At 42.0% G+C, this 18,672-nt stretch overlaps 1 protein-coding gene across 2 annotated transcripts in view; it reads right to left on the reverse strand.

Annotated features, from left to right (window-relative positions):
• Positions 1–18,672, reverse strand: part of CDH18 (cadherin 18) — a 671,522-nt gene that overhangs the window by 457,740 nt on the left and 195,110 nt on the right. For both annotated transcript variants that reach the window (XM_082234344.1, XM_082234342.1), the window contains exon 2: positions 1,004–1,076. The gene's annotated coding sequence lies outside the window, so the exon portion shown is untranslated. The remainder of the gene's footprint in view (positions 1–1,003; positions 1,077–18,672) is intronic.

An 18,672-nucleotide genomic window follows, 5' to 3' on the forward strand; every position in this document is an offset into this window, starting at 1 on the left:
ATCTCACGGCCAAAGCTAGATATGACAAGATGACATACCCGTCAACTGTTCTGCTTTGAGTGGGACACTCCAGCTTCTGATTGGATCCCAGGATGCACCAATGAGAGCACAGCCCTGAAATATCCCCGTGTTCTAGTCACCTGGATCCCACAAGCACATAGCTCCAAAAGACATGCATTCTGATTTTCCTCTACAGGATGTTGGAGGGTATATGTTTATCTGTAACTGGGATCTCCTTCTGGGTTTTGATTATTTAACAACTATCCCCAAAGAACTGCTTTGAAAAACTTGGAAGATAACCCTGGGGAGGCAAAGTTAACCTTCCCACCACACAACTTCACAAATCTAAATCATTTAAACTTTTAAACAATATCTGCCACCATTGTGACTCTGTGCCTGCAACACACTCAGTCTCTCCAAGACTAGCTTTTTTTGTTTTGCAAAAACATGGGAGTTTTCAAACATCTGGCAGGTCATAACACATTACTGGTGAGCTTCATATAACACAGCAGGACACACTGTGCAGACCTGGTTATCGGTATACCCATTTAGATTGATCAACTTTCTCTCCTTCTAAGAATGCCACATTAAAATTAAACCTCTTGCCTGTATTGGGGAAACCTTTTGCTTGGCATTTAGAAGAAATGTCATTCTTTCTTACTGCATGAAATAGAGCTTTAGCTTCAAATACAGCTTGTTTTATCCATAATTGGAGGAAGGGGTCTGATGGGGGGGTGATAAAATATATCAAAGTATGAGATAACTCTCTCTATCCCACGATATTCTCAAGCAGTATCTAGTATACTTTTAATATTTATGGAGAAGAACAAGCAGTTAGATAAATAATGAAAACAGAGGAATGCTCTCTCTTTTTGTATTGCACAGTGATCTCCATCTTAAAAGCAAGCACCTCTAAAAGAAAGGGACATGGATGTGACAAGAATTCTGACATTCCTCATGTAAAATTAATAGCAACATTGGGAAGAATAAAAAGAAATCCTACCTTTTGAATGCTGCTGTAAATTTTAAAGTAGCTTCTCCTGTTACGAAATGCCTTCTCATTCAATCTTTTTCTTCTGAAATAAAAATATAGAAATGATTTCGTTTGCATGACATCTTCATTCATACTCGAAATATCCAGGCCAAGCCCCTCCCTCATTTGTGAATGTGCAGTCTAAATACTACGGCTGGGCAATATCTGGTTTTTCAATATCACAATATATCACCAATTAAGCATCATAATATCTTGATATATCACAATATATATATCCATGGCAGTGGAGGGCCTCGCCGAGCCTCCCTGTGGGGGAGGAGGACCCCATTGTGAAAAGGATCTAGGAGTCTTGGTTGACCACAAACTTGACATGAGCCAACAGTGTGACGTGGCAGCTAAAAAAGCCAATGCAATTCTGGGCTGCATCAATAGGAGTATAGCATCTAGATCAAGGGAAGTAATAGTGCCACTGTATTCTGCTCTGGTCAGACCTCACCTGGAGTACTGTGTCCAGTTCTGTGCACCACAGTTCAAGAAGGACACTGACAAACTGGAACGTGTCCAGAGGAGGGCAACCAAAATGGTCAAAGGCCTGGAAGCGATGCCTTATGAGGAACGGCTAAGGGAGCTGGGCATGTTTAGCCTGGAGAAGAGGAGGTTAAGGGGTGATATGATAGCCATGTTCAAATATATAAAAGGATGTCACATAGAGGAGGGAAAAAGGTTGTTTTCTGCTGCTCCAGAGAAGCGGACACGGAGCAATGGATCCAAACTACAAGAAAGAAGATTCCACCTAAACATTAGGAAGAACTTCCTGACAGTAAGAGCTGTTCGACAGTGGAATTTGCTGCCAAGGAGTGTGGTGGAGTCTCCTTGTTTGGAGGTCTTTAAGCAGAGGCTTGACAACCATATGTCAGGAGTGCTCTGATGGTGTTTCCTGCTTGGCAGGGGGTTGGACTCGATGGCCCTTGTGGTCTCTTCCAACTCTAGGATTCTATGATTCTATGATTGTGCATCCCCATGGAAGCAGAGGGCTTTGCTGGGCATCCCAGTGGTAGAGGGACTCCCAGAACTCCCTGCGGCAGAGGGCCTCATTGCACCTATCCACAGTGGTGGAGGGCCTCACCAGGTCATCCTGTAGCAGCAGAGGGCCCCACTGTGCCTGCCCTTGGAAGTGGAGGGTCTCCAATAAACAAACAAACAAACTTCCTTTTTAATATGGAGAAAAGCTATTTAGGGGGGAAATAAAAACAACACCTCCTCCTCTCTCTTTTTCATCAGTTGGGCTGGGTGTGAAAGAAGCACTTTCCAATTCTTTGCTTATGTTCCCTATTTACTTTGCTGTAAATAGGGAAGTTCTACAGAAAGAATTGGTTTATGTGCTTGCGAGTGGTTAACATTGGCCTAGGAAAGGAGCAAGAAACATATTGGTGAAGCTGAAAGGGTTTGCTGGTTTGTGTGAGGGCTTATGTCATTTCTTATCTGTTAGGAGGGAGGAGAGAGAGAGCAAACAAAGCCTGCAAAGTATCCGCAAAGTATCTTATTCAGCTGAGCTACTGGCTAGGAAACTGTCAAGTCTCAACCTTTTGTTCAGCTGTATATAGTGGTACCTCGGGTTACATACACTTCAGGTTACATACGCTTCAGGTTACAGACTCCGCTAACCCAAAAATAGTACCTCAGGTTAAGAACTTTGCTTTAGGATAAGAACAGAAATTGTGCAGCAGCAGCAGGAGGCCCCATTAGCTAGAGTGGTACCTCAGGTTAAGAACAGTTTCAGGTTAAGAACGGACCTCTGGAACGAATAATACTTAACCCGAGGCACCACTGTATTGCCTTGCTGAAACACTTATCACAATGTTATTTCAATACCAGTAGTCAACTATATGGGAGTTTATCTCACAACCCTAATTCACACAAAACCATAAAAGACAATAATCCAAACCTCACTGGCACACCAAGGAAGTTAGTTAGCATGTATCACAAACACAAATCACATTATATAGGAGCCCTCTTCAGAAGAATGCCAACCATAGTTCCCCAATATGAGGTTGGGTGGATAGCAGGACTGTTCCAAGTGGCCTCGCCTCCACATCATACCTGAAACACAGTTCTTCATCTCTCCTCTCCCTCTCATGTGTACAGCATGGATATCTCCCAGATAACCCTCCCCTTCATTATCACCCAGTGAGATTCAGTGCTGAATGGGGATCTGAACTTTCGTCCCCCCAATTGTAGTATGGTCCTGCAGCCACAATATCATGCTGGCTTTCCGAATGGAGCCAACAAAAATTTTCCTCCTGGGGCAGACAGTAGTTTTGGAGTACAATTTCATGAGCCAACACCAAACAAACTTACTATCTTCTTTTTATATATATATATATATATCACAATGCATTTTGCAATGCATCCACAGATTTCATGTACAGTTTCAGACCCTCCAAATGCCCCTATTTTTCCATGGACAGTCACAGATTCACAGAAGTCATCCCGGTTTCTGATTTGATGCTGGAATGCCCCCGTTTTCCTTAGGACATCCCTATTTTCAAAGGAGAAATGTTGTAGGGTATGGAGTTATCTGACCCCCAAACCAAGGAAATAAGTAACCTATACATCCTTTAGAAGACTTCTGAAGGCAGCTATGTGTGTGCTGGCATTACCAGGGGTATAAAAAGAGAAGCATGAAGTTATATTGAAATTACTAAATTATATGTCTGATGAAATACAGAGGGAAGCTCCTACAGGAAAAAGAACTGGGGGGTGATTCAAAACATAGCCATGCCATTCCAATTCACTGCATGCAGATAAAAGAGACAGAACCTATACCATTGCTTCCAAAGTTGCTATAGTTTTGACTCCATAATTGGAGAAGTTTGTGCTGTAGTAGAACTGTGTTATTGAAACCTTGCATATTGAAACCTTGAAACTATCATCCACACATTTTAGCCATCAGAGTACTTTGCTTCTGGTGTGTCCTTGGTAGGGCAAAACATAAAGAGGGAACTCTCCTATAGATTGGAGCATTAATATTTATGCTTATATAGACATAGTTCAAGCTTAGCTGGCATGAGAAAAAAACTCTTCGATTTTGAGGATGCTAAAGTATAAAAAGCAGATTTAAATCCATACTCTCTTCTAGCTGGAAGCGATTGGATGATCAAAATCAGTGCAGTATCAATCTGGCTGCAGAACAATTTTTCTTCAAGGGGGGTGGGAAAAGGTGGTACTTGCTTTTGTCTTAAACTACTGGCATTGAGTTGTACTTCAAACTTTTCATTAGGCACAACACATCAGGCAGTATTTTCCACCCAAACTCCAATAAACCTACTTTAAAAAATAAATAAATAAATCAAAGTTATTTTTCCTCGTTGCACATATCTGAATTCTTTTTAAAAAATACAAAACTAAAAAACTCTGCTGTCCGTTGATTATTGATCGAGGCACCTCATAAATACTTAGGCTTGTTAAGTGTCTATGCAGCTCCTTGACAGAGTTCTTAAATGCAGGCCTGGGGCTGAAGCAAGGTTTCTCTTTAAGATGAGGGAAGGGGAATTTCAGAGGCTGTGTTGGGCTTAAGAGGACAGCACACTGTTAATTCAATCTGGCTGTTTACAACAAAGTCTTAAGAGTATGACACTCTGTGTAGAGAGTGTGAGAGTGAGTGACAAGTAATTCCATAGGGAGTCTGCTAAGCACTTTGGCCACTCTGCCTACAGCTGGCCCTTAACCAAACAACTGTTGTGTTGGTGCGTCCAGTGTACTGAGCCACTACTTTCTGGACCACACAAACAGAAGCATCCAGCAGCCTGCTTCTATTATTACATACCCCTCAACTGTCCTGATTTCCATAGGACATCCGGGAATTACTGAAGCCCTCCTGGCTTCTGATTGTATCCTGGAATGTCTTATTTTCCCCCTCCAGTGCTGCCACCATGCTCAGGGAAGAGAACGAGGCGACACTAGCAGCCAGCGCTGGGGCTTGCAGTGGTGCCATGTCAACTAGTGGTCCCAAGTCAACTAGCTTCCACAAGAGCTTGGTATCGAAAGACACAAGTCCTTATTTTCGTCAGCAGAATATTGGAGGGTATGTTGCTACCCTGTTTTCCTGAAAATAATTCAGTGTCTTATATTAATTTTTGCTCCCAAAGATGCGCTAGGTCTTATTTTCAGGGGATGTCTTATTTTTCCATGAAGAAGAATATGGTACACATTTTTAAAAAAAAGAATTTTTTTTATTTTCAATGCAGAATCATAACAAAAATTACAAACATTGAATCCAAAATAATACTGTAGAAACAAAAATCCCCGGAACATATAGGAAAAAAAAAAAACAGAAAAGGGAAAGGGGAAAAAAAACAAAGGAAACAAAACTAAACTAAAAAAAAAAAAAGCACACATCTACAGAAAAAAACCATATCATTACGTACATAAACACAAATTGACTTCCTTCCTTTGTTCTAAGACCTCAAAAAATTTACTCTTACTGTATTGTTGTGTCTAATTAGATTACTTCCACCTTGGTACTTTTTATTTTTTTTTTTACACCATTTTTCTTTTTCTTTAACCCTGTAAAGCACCATTCATTACATACCAATATACTAACCCCAGAACAATGTTTTTTCATATACTCTTTGGCACAACCCCATTCGTTTAATAATTTCTGGTCCGATTGTCCCCTTATGTAAACTGTGAGTCTTGCCAGATTTATGTATTCACATAATTTAACTTGCCAATCTTTCACTGATGGAATTTTTCTGCCTTTCCAGTTTTTAGCTATAAGCATCCTGGCAGCTGTTGTTGCATAAAGGAATACTTTCCTTTGATTTTCGGGGATCTCATTTGTAATTAAACCTAAAAGGAATGCCTCTGGTTTTTTACTGAAAGATAATTTAAACATCTTTTTGAGTTCTTCATAGATTTCATTCCAGAATTGTTTAATAGGTCGGCATTCCCACCACATGTGAAACATTGTTCCTATTTCTTTTTTACATCTCCAACAGGCATTCGACTTTAATTTGTAAATTTTTGCCAATTTTACCGGAGTTAAGTACCATTGGTACACCATTTTCATAAATTTTTCTCTTATTGTATAACATGCCGTGAATTTAATATCATATTTCCATAATTTCTCCCATTGGTCCAGCCGAATTACATTTATTGTCTAACTGTGTAATTGTAGTTACAGATAGGTAGCCGTGTTGGTCTGCCATAGTCAAAATAAAAAAATTCCTTCCAGTAGCACCTTAAAGACCAACTAAGTTAGTTCTTGGTATGAGCTTTCGTGTGCATGCACACTTCTTCAGATACACAGTGTATCTGAAGAAGTGTGCATGCACACGAAAGCTCATACCAAGAACTAACTTAGTTGGTCTTTAAGGTGCTACTGGAAGGGATTTTTTTTATTTTGTGTAATTGTACACATTTATTGTCTAACTGTGAGTCAGCCAGACTCCGTCAGGGCAGAGTGAGTAGCAGGTGGCAGCTTGTCCTGGCAGTGGCGTGGGCTCTCTGATTTAAAGAGACCTTGCACTGCCTGAACAGCTGCAGCTGCACTGCAGCCAATCAGTGAGCTGCGTGTCGGCACCCGCTGCTACGGTCCAGAAGAGTCAGACGCCTTACAGTAGCTTTGGGGCCCTTATATTGCAAGGAGGCCTTATGTTCAGGGGAGGTGTTATTATTGGGGAGGTGTTATTTTCGGGGGGATGCCTTATATTACAGCGAGAGGCAAAACTGGAAGTGGTCTTATTTTGGGGGAATGTCTTACTTTTGGGGAAACAGCGTATAATTAGTCAATCTAGTTGTCACTTTATGCCAAAGCCTCAAGCTGACACACAATGGAATAGTAACAAAACATCCAATGCATTGGAACAGCAATCAAAAGGAGAAAATGCAACAGTGAACCAACACAACACAACACACACACATGCACTGTATCATCGTCATCATCATCATCATCATCACTAAATTTAGGGCGGTTCATCAGATTTGCATGAGTCCTGAATCTCAAGCTGAAATGGTCCACTTTGGAAAGTTTCAGTGCTTGTCCAAACTGAAGTAAGTTCTCACCAAAGCTCCCTGAAATGCAGCAGGAACCTCCAAAATGAATTTAGGAATATTTGGGGCAGTTTTGGATTTATTATGTTCTTCTAATCTAAGCCAATCTGATGCATTCTCACTGGAATGAGAATGATCACATGAAGAGGAGGAGGAGGAGGAGGAGGAGTTTGGACTTGATATCCCGCCTTTCACTCCCCTTAAGGAGTCTCAAAACGGCTAACAATCTCCTTTCCCTTCCTCCCCCACAACAAACACTCTGTGAGGTGAGTGGGGCTGAGAGACTTCAGAGAAGTGTGACTAGCCCAAGGTCACCCAGCAGCTGCATATGGAGGAGTGGGGAAGCGAACCCGGTTCACCAGATTACAAGTCCACCACTCTTAACCACTACACCACACTGGCTCCCAGGAGACACCGCTGGCATTTTGTTAACACTATGTTGTTGACACCCCGTCCTTTTGTCTTTAACTGGTTATCCAGCTAGTGAGGCAGAGCTGGTGTGAGGAGTAACTATGTCATTTGCCCCTCCCACATATTACATAAATTGCCAAAAGCACCCATGCAGAAGTGGGAACTGCTAAAATAAAATGTAGATGAACAATGGGAAAGTATTCTCAGAATACTATGTGACTGAGTGAAGAGGTTCTCAGGGGTGAAGGGTAATGTGCAGCTCTCCTCTCGTCAGATTATAACAAACTGGTTGCCTTGAAAAATTATGCTGCTGTGCTGGTTTCATATATTGCTCTCTGCCCTCATAACTGAGAAAACTGCATTTTCTCCTCTACCATGCCCATCTAGTCTGCTGCCTCTGCCGATATATCAGAAATGATAATAACCCGAAGAAGAAAATGAGGATATACTGAGATTACTTCACATAGCCTGTGCAATAGTTGACAAGCATGGGGAATCCCAGAAGCATCACTATTGCCCAGAAAGCATGACCCCATCACTGACTGAGTTGGTTCCTGAGAGGCAACTCCCAGGGCATATGATAAAACCTTGCTGAACCTAGGCTGCTGTGGGCCTACTCAGTCCCAGATGAGGGGCTTCCTGGCAATGAAGCCAATGACCTATTTAGTCCAGCATCTCACAGTGGCCCACCAGATGCCTGTGAACCACCCACAAGCAGGACCCAAGCACAACAACACTCTCCCTTTCCATGGTTTCCAGAACCTGGTATTCAGAGCACTGCTGCTTCTGACTATGGAGACAGTGCATAGTCCTTCAGCATTATCCTCCTTGCTACCTTGAATTTTAGGGACGCGGGTGGCGCTGTGGGCTAAAGCCTCAACGCCTAGGGCTTGCCGATCGAAAGGTCGGCGGTTCGAATCCCCGCGGCGGGGTGCGCTCCCGCTGCTCGGTCCCAGCGCCTGCCCACCTAGCAGTTCGAAAGCACCCCCGGGTGCAAGTAGATAAATAGGTACCGCTTACCAGCGGGAAGGTAAACGGCGTTCCGTGTGCGGCTCTGGCTCGCCAGAGCAGCGATGTCACGCTGGCCACGTGACCCGGAAGTGTCCTCGGACAGCGCTGGCCCCCGGCCAATAAATGTGAGATGGGCGCACAAACCCCACAGTCTGTCAAGACTGGCCCGTTCGGGCAGGGGTACCTTTACCTTTACCTTTACCTTGAATTTTACTATGGTGCTGCCCTCAGTTCCATGGGCACCTTGAACTCCATATTAAGGAACAAAGTTGAGTTATAAATGTACTTAAATACAATAAACAAGTGAAAAGTGAAACAAAATGGGTTCCTCCTAGTGAGTTGTCCATTTTCCAGGACACTGCATTCCAGTTAGCTACCAGGCCTACCAGTTTTGACCCATAAAGTCGTTAATGGCTCAGGACCGCAATAGCTCAAGGACAGCCTCTCCCCATAAAAACCTACTGGAGATCATCATATGAGACCCGCCTTGATGTGCCTCCTTCATGAGAGGTTTGAAGGATGCCAGTATGAGAATGGGCTTTTCTGTGGTGGTTCCCCTCCTGTGGAATGGTCTCCTCAGGGAAGCTTGTCTGGCACCTTCATTCTACACCTTTAAGAGCCAAGTGAAAATGTTCCTCTGCAACCCAACCTTTGGCTGATTCACATCCTATAAATGTATTTGTGGGAGGAGGATTATTGGTTTGGTTTGTTCTTGCTTTTGTTAATAATTTTGTGTTTCTATCCAGTATTCTTATGCTGTGAACCACGCTGAGATCTTCAGATGATGATGAAGAAGAAGAGTTTGGATTTGATATCCCGCTTTATCACTACCCGAAGGAGTCCCAAAGCGGCAAACATTCTGCTTTCCCTTCCTCCCCCACAACAAATGCTCTGTGAGGTGAGTGGGGCTGAGAGACTTCAAAGAGGTGTGACTGGCCCAAGGTCACCCAGCAGCTGCATGTGGAGGAACAGAGACGTGAACCTGGTTCACCAGATTTCGAGTCTACCACTCTTAACCACTACACCACACTGGCTCTCAGATGAAGGTCAGTATATAAATTTAATTAAATTAATTAATAATAATGATAATAATAATAATAATTGCCCCTCTCTCCTGCTTTTCCATCCCCTGCTGTCAGTCAGAGTGTTCCATTGTCACTAAAGAATGTTGTTTTATTTTTTATTTTCCCCCTTGATTCTTTTCTACTTTGCGTACTTTTGCAAACCTTGGGGTACCACAGTCTGCTCACACCCCAACCCTTTATACCTATTTTGGCTTATGTAGGCACTGACATTAGTACACAGGATTAGTACACAGGATGAATAAAAGTATACCAACGTAGAATTGCAAGGAGAATGCTCACACTGTCCTGGTAGCTGAGAAAATGCACATTATATATTTTCAAGGAAGTGTAATTGTGAGCCCCCGATTTAAATATCTGGGAAGGGGTCCCATTGCTCCATGTATCAAAGGTTTAGGAAATATTGCTATGAGTTCCAACTACCCCTTTCCACTGTCATCAGGATGTGATCTTTCAGCTCTAAGTTGTAGGCAAGTTAAATATAGACTCGTTGAACATGAAGAATGTTGCATGTAGATGAGGCTACATTTCCTAAGGACGATCATTTAAAGTGACAAAGGCTTAATCTTAAACACACTTTTACTAAAGTATTGGGAAATATGGAATAGATCCAAGAGATAATTAGCACTTGAGCTTTCCTCTGGAAGAGACCTCTAAAAAAAAAAAAGGAAAGGTGATCTTTGCTTCTTTTCTATGTAACCCTTAGAGCCTTTAATCTCTGCACATCACATAGTTTCCTGAATCTTGCTGTAGGATGTTTAAGCTGAAGGGCATTATGTTCAGAGAAAGGGCAGTTTCATCTCAGTACTTTTTACAAATCCCACAGATATCTTAAAAATACAAGTTAAATGGGAGGGTTTGGGAGGGGTGGTGAACCAGGCTTGCAATAGCTAAAATCCATCTGTTAGGCTGCAAATGATATGCATGTGCACACATGCGCACACACTCATGCATGTGCACATGTCAAAATTCTCAGAAGAAGTCAGACAAAATTAAGCAACTTCAAATCCCATTGATTTCAGTGGGAAAGTTACCATTTCCATTGAAATCAATAGGATATAAATATATTTACCATTTACCATCTTTTGTTGACCACTGGGATTACACTTTCCATTTTTAAGTTTGGAATAGAGTAGTTGCTTTGGAAGACGATAATCAGGCATCTGCATAACATGATCAGTCTAACGAAGTTGCTTCAATACTGGTGATCTTTGCTTCTGACAGTAGACAGGACAGGACAGGACACGACACAGACATAGCAAACATGATGAAAGCAATGCCCTGGAGACTATTATACCCAACTCTACATTTCTGATCCAACGAGAAGGTAAATGACTCAGCTAGTGATACACTTAATCTCACTGGTGTTGCTATGATAGCCTAGTGCACCTGACCCAATTATCCCAGAACATATTGATGTGGGGGATGTGGTGACTCAAGACGTGAGACCAAGCACTGTGTAATTTAACCCATTTTTCATATTACACCAACAAAAGCACCATGGACAGTTCTCTCAGCATTGCCTGGAAGGGAGCTTCCAAGAATGGATCTCCTTCTACAAGCATAGACCTTCATCTCCTCTCATGGAGAGGAGAGCCGCCATATCATATGACGCCCTGGGATGTCTTAAATGACATTCATATGGAATCTACATTTATCGCACAGGTGAATATGTAGGAAATTTGCTCAGATGTTCACAGAAAACCTGACAGATTACAGTGGTGCCTCGCAAGACGAAATTAATTCGTTCCGCAAGTTTTCTCTTCTTGCGAGTTTTTCGTCTTGCGAAGCACGGTTTCCCATAGGAATGCATTGAAAATCAATCAATGCGTTCCTATGGAGACCGTCCGGGGACAGAGGGGAAGCGCTGCTCTGTCCCCTCTTTTGAAGCAAGGGGCTGCGGGGAGAAGATAGCTTCTCCCCGCCGCCCCTTGCTTCAAAAGAGGTCCAGGGACAGCGGGAAGCGCTTCCTGCTGTCCCCGGACCTGGGGCTGTGGGGAGAAGATCACTTCTCCCCACCGCCCCTTGCTTCAAAAGAGGTCCGCTGCGCTTCCCGCTGTCCCCAGACCTCTTCTGAAGCAAGGGGTGACGGGGAGAAGCGATCTCCCCGCAGCCCCTTGCTTCAAAAGAGGTCCAGGGACAGCGGGGAAGACGCGCTGCGCTTCCCGCTGTCCCCGTACCTGGGGCTGCGGGGAGAAGATCACTTCTCCCCGCCGCCCCTTGCTTCAAAAGAGGTCCGGGGACAGCGGGGAAGACCCGCTGTCCCCGGAGCTTGCGCGACAAGCTTCGTTTTGCGAGGCAACTCAAAAACGAAAAAACCTTTCGTTTTGCGAGTTTTTCGTCTCGTGAGGCATTCGTCTTGCGGGGCACCACTGTACAGCTAATGTGCTCATTTTAATGAATTAGTCTAGAAAAATAGTATCCAAAATTGCTAATATAAAAATGAAACTGCTTGAAATGGGCATAGAAGACTTGCACTATAAATGAACTTGAACTTCCCATTTGCCCCTAAAATATATCTTCAAATGGTTGTGTACACACTCCAATGTGCTCCCACTGTTGGGTTAGGAAGTGGTGTACTTATTAATTTGTGCTTCATCCATTCATAGTTTCAGTCATTCAGTCATTCAGTGCCTCAAAGTTTGGAATCAAGTAATCAAGTAATCAAGTAATCAAGTAAATCAAGTAAATTACAGACAACAGTGATAGATCAAATAAATGAAAGCACCGAAAATCTATTCTTAAAGTAAAAAATAGAAGAATAGTTATATTCAAGGTTAAATCACTAGGAGAATTACAGCTTTCAAAGAGAAAGCTGTTCAGGTCCCCATAATGTCAAGAAGACAACCATGATTCATGCTATGGGAACTCATAAATTCTGTTTGTTAGAGATTTCACTCATCTCTCACTGCCCTGCTTTTCTATAAATCATGATCAAAGTGACCTATAAAAAGGAAGAAACCTCAGTAAATTACAATTTATTTGATAATCATTATTATTATTAAAAATCCCAATAAAATAAAAGAGATTATATCAGCAAGTTTACATAGCAGAATCAAAATCACAAATTCATAAGTACCTGGAACAGATCTAAAAGCGGATAAAGAGAGATCCTTCTCATGGACCATTACGGAGTCAATATCAGCACTTTAAATTGAGCCTAGGAACAAATAGATAGCCAATGAAAGTTCTATAAGGGTCAAAGTTATTTGCTCTGATTAAGACCCTGGCAGCTGAGTTCTGGACCGATTTAAGCTTTCATGCTGTCTTCAGAGGCAGCCTACACACATCCCGATGAGAATAGTACAGTGCTGTTTAACTTGGGAATGAAGAGCATCATCAGCAGGTAAAGCAGCCAAATTTGATTGGGGGGGAGGGAACCTCACACATTCCAAGACACAACCACCAGACATGCACTGTAGGTGAGAGTACTCCCAGAGTGATCCTTCAGAGTGAATAATGTCCCATTCACAAAAGGTTGTAGGCCTCTGTTCAAATAAGAATTCTCAATCAATAGTACACCCATCTTGTCAGAGTTAAGTTTCAGTTTGTTTATTAACATTTATTAACATTCATTGCCATTCATTGCAAAACTGATTTCAAACACAGGTTCATGATCCCTAAGCTCTCCTTAGGATCGGGAAATGGAAATGGAAGATTTAGATCTGAGTAATATGTGCGGGTGGTGCTGTGGGGACGTGGGTGGTGCTGTGGGCTAAACCACAGAGCCTAGTGCTTGCCGACCAGAAGGTTGCGGTTCGAATCCCCGAGACGTGGTGAGCTCCCGTTGCTCAGTCCCAGCTCCTGCCAACCTAGCAGTTCAAAAGCATGAAGTGCAAGTAGATAAATAGGTAGTGCTGCTGTGGGAAGGTAAACGGCGTTTCCGTGCGCTGCCGTGGTTCGCCAGAAGTGGCTTAGTCATGCTGGCCACATGACCCAGAAGCTGTCTGTGGACAAACGTTGGCTCCCTCGGCCAGTAAAGCAAGATGAGCGCTGCAACCCCAGAGTCGTCCACGACTGGACTTAGTGGTCAGGGGTCCCTTTTCCTTTACCTTTAATATGTATATACTGATAACACATACCAAATCTTTGGCTCAGCTGCCTCCCTAAAAGAAGCACCTATTTTCTCCTTAAGTCATGGAGTTTTCAGTAGCTAAGAGCAAGGGTTGAGCACACCCAGTCAGCTTGAATTCTCCATTTCTCTCTGTGCTGAGGTTGAACTAGCTGAAAGGTATTCACAAATGAGGGAATCAGAGGTATATCCAGAGATGATCCTGTTAGAACTTAAGTGTTCAACTTGGCATGCATATAAATGTCTTTATGCACAAAGTATTTTGAAAATTGGTCATAGCCAGCTATGAAGGGTTTGGGTAACTCCCCCAAGGGCCTGATTGTAATAAGCTTCTCACCACCATTTAGCAGAATAAATTAGCAATTTGAAATGGGAAGATTAACAGGATGATACAGAAAATGCCTGCAGGGTCACATATCTTAGCGAGAGTAAAGGGGCCTGATTAGAAGACTAAGAAATAATACCTCTAAAAATAAATTATAAAGCTTAAAGAATGTAACAGTTACCTTGGTTCCACAAAATGAGAAACAATACCTTCAACTGGTTTTTAAATGAAAGCAAGTTTAAAGGCACACATAATTATGCTTTAAAATTAATTTCTTCCCAGTCCCAATTTGGGATATAACACATGATCCTCTGCTCCACTTGCCTCCGCTTCACTGACCCCTGACCCCTGTTAGGTTTGCTGTTATTCTTCTTATTCTGGACAGTTGGTCTAGCATGAATGCTCCCAACAACAAAAAAATGATGGCTTGCAGTCCAATTAACATGATTTCTGTTGCCACTGATTATTTCTTTCTCCTGAAATCCAGTGGGTTTGCTCCCTCAGACTCAGCTAAACAACCCACCAGCTGTTTAACCAGTATACATATATTCTAGACAACTACATTTGAATGAAAATTCTTTGTACTTTCTTCTAAAAAGACCAATTGGTCTGAATGAAAGAATATGTTATCTCACTTGCTGTATGTTTTCTCGCAGTGAAATGTCTTGTTATTAAATTCTCCACAGACCCTTAGAGTTCAGGTACTTGTAACAGCTTCAATTTCTTGGCTCAGGTAACCTATTACTGAAAAAGGGTTCTAACATTTAAAACAATGTGGGAATAGCTGTTCTCATTAAATACTGTCAGTCAGTGTGGGGTGAGTTATTATGCAAAATACATATCAAGAACTGGAGAGAAATCACAAAACCGACTTCAATTATAACCTCTGCTTGAGCCTATCAAAAAGCAACTTCCGGGAATGGAAAGATTTCAAGGGCAAATGTTATTTATATTCCACTTTTAAGACCAGGAGAGAGGATTAGTTATAAAATACTTTGTTAACCAACATTCTGGCATGTGCACAACTTCAGCAAATGGTCTCTAGACAATTGTGAGGCAATCCTGCCTCTAACTTCTAAAGGTCTTTAGACAATTGTGAGGCAATCCTGCCTCTAACTTCTAAAGGTCATCTTGGATTCCCTCCTCCTCTAGTAAGTGAGGAATACCATTCCCTAAGCACATGCAACTTCCATGCAGCATTGGTAGTAGTTTATCTCCTTCCTCTTTCCCATGGGCTGCATCTTCCATGACTACTGCATCTGGTTGGTCTCCTCTTTTGATGGGGTAGGAAAGTGTTTTGAAGATGGCATGGTGGACTCATCCTATGGCCCTAGGAACCTGCATTCAATATGTATATCCACCACCATTTTGGTGCAACCCTTCTTCCACTGATAGTGCCGGAATATGAAGCTGGCAGTGTATTTTGAATGGAATAAACGTACAATAGGCTGTTTCTAAATTGTACTCTGAATTCAATTCAGGAGCATGACTCATTGGAAAACTAGAAAATGTTTCACAGATTTTAGGGGGGAAAATGCCCAGATAACTCCTAGAATGTGGTCTTTCTTAGATCCCTTGTGCGCAATACAATTACACTGAAAGAGCTTCTCATTCTCCGTGCCAAGAAAGCACTGAAGTTCAGCTTTCACCATTCTAGATTGTTGCTTCATCTTGAAAACTGCATATCATAAACAGATCTGGCAACCAAAGCTCTTAGACGCATAGCCCTGTCAGCCAGCAGACATGAATGATGGGGTTAATAAATGCCTCTGCTCCAAACGCTTTCTAAGAAGCAGAAGATGGAGCCAGAGTGCAAAGGCAGCAAAACATAAAGGCTTCTACATCAATCCGAGCCAAGAGTGCTTTATGTTTCTGAATTCAAAACTATTGTATGGGCTGTTGTTCTTCTGTGTGTAACACTAAAACAAAATGAAAGCAACAGGAAAGCGCAACTGAAAATTGAAATAATCCAGAACAGAAAACCAAAACAGAAGAACGAACAAAAGCACATGGACACATGAGTTAAGCTTCTTGCAGAATGTCAGGAGAGATGGAACCAAATATGCGGTCTTGGAGGAATGGCTGGTGACAGCTTTGAGAAACCCTTGAGAAGATGTCATCTAGTGGGTCCCTTCATGGATCTGTGAGGTTCCACTAGGCTTACCTGATGGTGAAACTAAGTTGTCCTTGAGTTGTGGAAAAGTGTCTAGAAGTCTTCAATTTTGTTTCCCCAAATACCTTCCAAATACTTTCACTCTGGGGCATTATAGGGAATTAAAATGGTGGCCTGTTGCCAGGAAACAGTTGATAAAAAGGGTGAAAGCTGCCAACAGGTGCCAGGTGCTGACACCAGGCCTTCACTGAAGGGGGTTCTGCTCCTGCAAAGTAACGACTGAGAAGCTTCTTCTTCTTGGGATGCCAATGCTTCAGAAACTGCAGGAAGGTTCAGAAAAGATTCCCTGAGATCACCGGATCCAGACAATAGAAGATTATGTGAGCAGTAGCCCCAAACAAATTGGCAATTCCACATATCACACATTTAAAACACATTCCCCCAGCCCACACAAAAGAACCCTGGGAACTTTAATTTACTCTTCACAGAGCTACAATTACCAGTAGTTTTATCAAACCACAGTTCCCAGGATTAGTGGTGGTTTTGCATTGGTGAGTGTATTTTTTGGGTGTGTGTTTGTGTACATTAAATGTATGGTGTGTAAGCTGCCACTACCCAGCTGCCACATTCATCACTAGCTACTGCTTCTGAACAAACCTTAAGGGAAGCCCCATATAAGATGAAGAAAAGTAGCCTAGTATTGAGGTTACCAATGGTTTCAGCTGGTACATCAGCCAAGGGTGATGAAATATGATGTTCCTTAGGCCTTTGTCAGGAAAGATAATATGTTTGTGTGTGATGTTAGAAAAGGAAAGAGAGTAAACAATCTGAGTAAACTCAAATATTTTAATTTTAAAACAGCTGTTGCTATTAAGTATTTGCATTCTCTTTGCAGAAATAATGCATGTCATCTGTCGCTTAAGACTTTTTGTCTTCTGAATTCATGGTGTTATGTTCAAGGAAACCCAGTCTATGTTAATTAAAATAATTTCATGTTGTGGAGTAGGCAGTAGAACCTTGCATACCTTATTTTTATTCTTCGTTCCTGAAAATTAAGTGAATAGCAGCATCTGCTGCATTAGAAATAATTATTTGGTTTTTTGAAAAGGACAAAAGACGCCCACAATGCACAATGAAGAATGTTACATATTTGTGTTCCAGGAGTGTAATTACTTTTCCACAGTAGAACTCCACAAAAGCATTTAATTTTTTCCATCCTCCTGAATTATTTCTCTCTATTAAGTTATATTTTACTCTTGCCACTTCATTAATTTTAGTAATTCTTCCAGTTTTTGAATTCCATGTACATTTTTACTCAGTTCTGAATGCTTTCACGAATTTGAAAACCACAGAATATAGAATGCATCTGGTGCTAGCCCAACGTTAATTAGAAACAACTAAATATTGGCTGCATTTGAACATAATGATAAACTATTTATTGTTGTGGGAATGAGTGACAGCAAGCCACAGGCTTGCCCCTCCCTTTTCCTCCTCTGGCATGGCTGCAAGTAGATCAGAAGCTCGCATTTTTGATAAACTGCAGTTTATCCTTTATGTCCAAATCTGGACAAAGTCTGGTTTGCCTTAGCTACAGTGTTGTTGTTGTTTTAATGAGCCAATTTTTAATATTTGGTTTAAGGAAGAGGCTTGCTTCAACCAGCCATAGTTAAGATGAACCACAGTTTAGGGTGCAGGCATAATGCAAAACTGTGGTTTATCAAAAATGGAGGTAAAAGTTTGTATTGCGTCCTGTGTGGCAGCATGAGAAGAAGAGTGGCACGCATGCCCAAGCTTCACTGGGACTTATTCCCATAATGATCCTGTGTAGATTATCATTATGTCCAAACACTACCATATTCTATTGGGATATACCAAATTTTCATAATGTTAAGAGAGCATTGTGCCATTTTAGGGGTGGGCAAAATGTTATCTGAAAGAACTACAAAGCTTTAGATAACATTCATTTCATTGGACAATGCCTGTGTGACATTTTAGTCATCGTGTCTCTGTTGTAAAACTGTATTTCCACATTCCCAAGCTTCTGGCTCCAATTCTCTGTAACATAAGTGTCACAGGTATTTTTTCCCCCACAGCTACAGCTGCTTCATAGATATGGCTATTCCTGGACCAAGACAACCTGTTCACAATCACCCATTCTCTTCACTTGAGTATTTTAATACATTAATAGTTGGGATGCCCTTGAAAATGGTGGCCACCATGATGTTGAGCAACATAGCCTATCACAACCGCATATCATTGGTATTACAAGATCTGCACTGGTTGTCTGAATGCCACCAGGGCCAACTGAAGGTGTTGCTGCTAACATATAAAACCCAGAATGGCTTGGAACTCCGATATCTGAAGAAACACCTCTCCCTTTCTCAACCTGACTAGGCCCTGAGGTCTGCAAGAAAGGCCTTTCTGAAGGTCCCACCAGTTGGACATTGGGTGATGACTCAGGGTCTTTTATGTGGTGGCATCCTGGTTACTGAACTCCATTTGGCACCAACAATGCATGGAGAGGTTCAGCTGACAATCTATCTGTTCATTAAGTATTTTGGGAGTGGGTGATCCGAGTAGTACATTTGTAATTGCAGACTGCCTTTCTGC

The sequence above is a fragment of the Podarcis vaucheri genome (assembly GCF_965113315.1).
Source record: "Podarcis vaucheri genome assembly, chromosome: 8".
NCBI lineage: Eukaryota > Metazoa > Chordata > Lepidosauria > Squamata > Lacertidae > Podarcis > Podarcis vaucheri.